The 5,149-nt window shown below is 40.2% G+C and overlaps 1 long non-coding RNA gene across 1 annotated transcript; it reads left to right on the forward strand.

Annotated features, from left to right (window-relative positions):
- Positions 1-1,031: 1,031 nt before the first annotated feature.
- Positions 1,032-4,537, forward strand: LOC121456782. The gene is made up of 3 exons (XR_005975657.1): positions 1,032-1,095; positions 1,505-1,566; positions 4,425-4,537. It is a non-coding gene; the product is annotated as an uncharacterized LOC121456782 (long non-coding RNA).
- The last annotated feature ends 612 nt before the right edge of the window (positions 4,538-5,149 follow it).

Raw genomic sequence — 5,149 nt, forward strand, 5'->3', positions numbered from 1 at the left:
GTACAGAACTCAGGTCGTCAAGCTTGGTGGCAAGTTTCTATGCCTGCTAAGTCATCTGACTGGCTCCTCTAATGTTAGTTGCTAATACTGTGAATTTATATATATATATATATATATATATAAAATTATATACGTTATATAATGTAAATATATATCCTCACACATATCACCTAAATCAAAAATCTTTCTGAAGTTTTCTTTAACTTTTAAGAATAGAAGTTGGCTTTGTGACCAAAAGTTTGACTGTTATGTTAAGAGGGGGGCCCTAGCTCTGTGCTGTACTTATCCAGTACAGCAGGTGGACCACACAGTCCCTCCCTGTTTTAGGGTACGCCTGTTTTCTGTGACAACGCCCTGGGTGAATAAGTGACTCTCACTCTCTCTAGATGTTTGGGGTGTCAGTAAATTTGATTCACGGCCTTAGCTATCCATTCGAGGAGCTAGGAAGCTTCCGTCCAATATCTTATTAAATAACATCTAGTAGCTTGATAATTTTTTACCCCTTTACAAAGAATAATTTTCTCTCATGGTGCATATATGCCCTCACTATAAAATACATACTACAGAATAGGCGTGGCAATGGGCAGAAGCTGGGAGGTGGGGTAGAATCTTGAAAAGAAGACAGACATGTTAGAGTCTTGGCTTTCCTATTTACAGAGTAACTGGGAAAATTACATAACCTTTATAATCACATTTTCTGTAGAAATTTGGATAAAAATATGTGCTTCCATATAGCTTATTTATTTAAATCATGTTGTATCTTATAGCCAATGAAATGGTCTGTCCTCCTCCTCCTTGTTATCCACGCTAGGTAACTGAGAAAGTTAGAATCCTCTGAGAGAGGCAACCCAAGTTCCTTTTGCTATCCTTGACAAGTCCTTTGCCATCTCTGTTTTCTTTCTGCAGACAGACGGGGTTCTCTCTGAGTGGCAGAGGGCAGCACAGTCACTGGAAAAGATGAGCATCCAGTATCCTCTTCTTCATTCCATCCCGACAAGCAGAAGTGCCTCCACCACCTTCAAAGGCTCCCAGGCACACCCTTTCCATATCTTGTCTTTGACGTGAGCCAGGATGGAGCTTCAAACCCCACCACGGGTACCATGTCTCAGTAATAGTGAAAAAAATAAATGGCTGGCTAAATTTTATGAAAGTAGGAATAAAAAGCTATGGGGATCTATAGAGACTCTTCCCTTGGGTATTCTAACCCTTTTTCAAGTCAGGGATCCAGGAGGGGATTTTTACGGCATGAGATGTGTGAAAAAGCCTGCCTCCTCATGCTGCAAATTTGGAAGCCTTGGGTCCTTCTCACAGCTGAGGGGGGCAGGTTAATGAGTTGGGGCGGGGTGGCTGGTGCCTCTCAGCAGATGCTCAATTACCTCTGGCTCACGCTGTGCTTTGGGGCTCGGAACACAAGTCTGGAGAAATTTTAACCTTGGTGGAGGACTTTATTCTTCCACGTGGCTGCCTACTTTTAGCCTTCCTGTCTCTGGTGCTTCTCCTGCAGGGGTTTACTGGCACGGTGGGCAGGGGGGACATCACCCCACGAGTTCTCTTCTTAAAACCAAGGTAAGTGAAATGAGAGGGTGAAGGTGATAGGAAATGAGAAGCTATGGCAACAATTACGCCTCCATCAGGGAGAGGAATGTTAATATTGACAAATTTTGGGAGGAAGGGTTGCTTGTGCAAGGAGCTGGACTAGAAATTACTTGACACTCACGTAAAATGTTTACTTGCTTAATATGAGGCAGAAGTTACACCTCATGGGTACCAAATGAACCCCAGAGAAGTAAGAGCACATTAAATTCAGTTTGCTTGCTTTAAATTCTTGACATATTGTATATACTGTATGATCTTGAGCAAACCACTTGCCTCTCAAGTTACCATTTATCTTCCGCATAAAGGATAGAAAATAAGAAAATTTAGACTTTGGGGTCATTATACTATTTAAATGGGTAGTTTTATGTAGATTACTCAGACAAGCACTTAAATAATCATGCCCTTTACAGATGTTGGTCATCCAGCATTTGTGCAGTAGCTACCCAGTTTTAGATCAACTCTTCAGTCAGAAGGCTTCCGAGCCCAAGATCTCAGAAGTAACAGAGCAAGGACTGAGGAGGCTGACCCCCCTCCACCCCAAAGCATGCCCTGAGGAGGCTGACCTCCCTCCACCCCAAAGCATGTCCTGACAGATATACTTCCTTTGGGATCCTAGAAAACTGAAGAGAAAAGATGAGCAGATAAAAATCCTGAAGACTACTTCCAGTGGACTTCTGAGGCTGTAGGGATCAGGGAGAGGAGTCAGGGTCTGCCCAAGGGAAAGAGCTACAGTGTTTTCTTCTTGCTGCTTGAGCTAGTTTGAGCTGCAGTGTAAGAATCTACCTCAAAAATAAAGATCAGAATTATGACTTAGCTAGGAGTCCATCTGTCTTCACAAAGACTGAGGTCTGATTTTTGGTTAGTTTGCCTTTGCCTGGTTATGTAATCTCTGGAGGAAGGCAGAGCTGTCCAGAGCTTTGCATACAGCTGATAGTCCATCCAGTTACCAGACTCACCTGGGGACAGGACAAAATGCCCAAAACCCCCTAAAAAAGGAAACCCAGACCATATGAAGAAACCAACAGGTAATTAAGATATTAGGGTCAATATGGCCTTAAAATAATTATCATAAGTGTGTTCATTACAATTCTTTAGAAGAAGAAACTTTTGAAAAAAATGAGCAAATACAGCTGGAAAATGGACTCAGTGGATAAGAGTGTCTGCCTTGCAAGCACAAAGACTTGAGTTCAGATCCCAGCACACATGTAGAGAGCTGGGTGTAATTTCACACATCTGTGACCCTGAGGGCATTGCTGGGCACAGAGACAGGAGAGCAATGGACAGTCTAGCTCCAGGCTGGGTGAGAAATCTTTTGTCAAAGGAATAAGACAAAGCCTGCTAGAGTGGGACACCTGACGCCCTTCACATGTATGAGCATGCACATGCACACCCCACACTCATACACACATGTACAACCCCCCCCACATACACACATGTACATACACCACTTACACACACCCCCACACTCACACACACAAGTACCAATACCCCACACACGTACACACATGTACATACACCACTTACACATACAAACACACACATACATAAAATTTTAAGTCATCAAGTGAAGATTCTATAATTTAAGACAGCTGGAATTTTTTTGTTTTCAATGTGTAAAATTATCATTAGATTAGAAATAGCTGAAAGGGGGTTAATGAGTTGAAGAATTTGACAGGAGAAAACATCTAAAGTGGAGTATGAAGACATTAAAAAATGAAAAATGAAGAAAAGAAACTGTGAGATGTGGGAAAGAGAAAGACTGAGCAAACAGATGCTTGTTGGAGAACAACAAGATAGATAAAAGACAAAAGGAATGTGAGAAGAAACAGTGCTGGTTTCCCCCAAACCGATAAAAGACACTGTATCACCAGCTCAAGCTTTGTGAACCACAAAGGGGATAATTAGAAAGAAAATGTCACATAGGCAATCACAGGAAGGATTACTTAAAACCTAAGATCAACATTTCCTCTTAAAAACAACCAGAGAGTAAAAGACACAAGGAAGTATCAATAAGTGGTCAGATGGCTTCTAAAAGGAAAACAAACAAGAGCAGCACTCTGAAAGACTAGGGAAGGCAACAGTTACTCCCTGATTGTTACACTGTCGACTACTTTTAAAATGAAAACATTACAGACGAAAACAATGCCTTCATTATCATGAGGACACCCCTGTTAAAAATAAATTCATTCATAATATATGTAAGTAGATAAGGCTTGTTAGGCAGAAGGTAATGATACAATTTGGAGACATAGAAAGGAATAAAACTAAATGGAAGACATAAATATCTGTATTGAGTATTCAAGATAACAGTATATTTTAGACCTTTATTGGCAAATAGCCATTGTAAATAGCGATTCCTTGTTTTGTTTTGCTTTTTTAACACAGGCTTTTTCTGTGTAGCCCTGGCCATCCTGGAATTCTCTCTATAGACAAAGCTGGCCTCGAATTTACAAAGATCCACCTGCCTCTGCCTCCCAAGCACTAGGATTAAAAATGTGTACCACAACCACCTGACTATAATAAAAGTTTTCAGAGGACATTTTAATACAAGTATATCATGTACTTTGATCAGGTTCACCACCATTTTCCCTTTTCTCCCTCTCCCTATTATTCCCAATCACACTTCTACTTCTATGACCCATATACACACTATTTTATGTATCCATATAAATAGACTCTACAAAGCAGTAAAAATGTGATTTCTGTCTTCAATATGATGCAATTTTCTTACTATGATCTTCATTTAAAAATCATATAGTTTTAAACTTTTCATTGTACATGATCATTCTATATAACACTGTTACATGAAGATATTTCCATGCTTTAAGGTACCCTGAACTCATTGACCTGCCAGCTCAGTGAATTGAGGAGCTCAAAGTCCGACGAGAGATCCTGTCCCCCCAAAAAAGTAGAAATTGGTGGAGGAGAAAATCCAGCCTTGCTCTCTGGCTTTCACAGGTATGTGTGCACACAAAGATACACATATATCAAACATACACACATGCACACGCACACACACACATACATACACACAGAAAAACTGGCAACAAAAGGAAGTACTTTTCCTTTTGTTGATAATGATAAAAGGTCGATCCTCAATAAATTATAAATATGTAAGTTTGTATGAGTTGTTCACAAACACCTCAAATGCAGGAGGTAGCGACAGAATTAAATAGAACAGACAAATCCATGAGCATGGCTTGGGATTTTAACATTACTTTCTCAGTCACCAACAGAACAAAGATAGAAAAGTCAGCATGATTATAAAGTGGCCTAGTTAGTATATATAGAACATCAGACCCAACAACCACCGTGAAAACTCTTCCCAAGTGCAGTCCCAACCAGTTTCAAAGGATGGGCATAGAGAGCTATGCTCTCTGTCACAGAGGAAATCAGCTAGAAATAAATAACAATGATCAAGTAGGACATCTCAAAGTATTTGAAAATTAAGCAATATACTCCCAATTAATCAAAAATAAATCTGAAGGCTTTCAGAATGGAATGTTTATGAAAACAGACACACCTAACTTGTGGGCTACAGGGGAAGGGGGTT

The sequence above is a fragment of the Microtus oregoni genome, unplaced genomic scaffold, assembly GCF_018167655.1.
Source record: "Microtus oregoni isolate MIOR12 unplaced genomic scaffold, Mior012 000001F_ref0000356, whole genome shotgun sequence".
NCBI lineage: Eukaryota > Metazoa > Chordata > Mammalia > Rodentia > Cricetidae > Microtus > Microtus oregoni.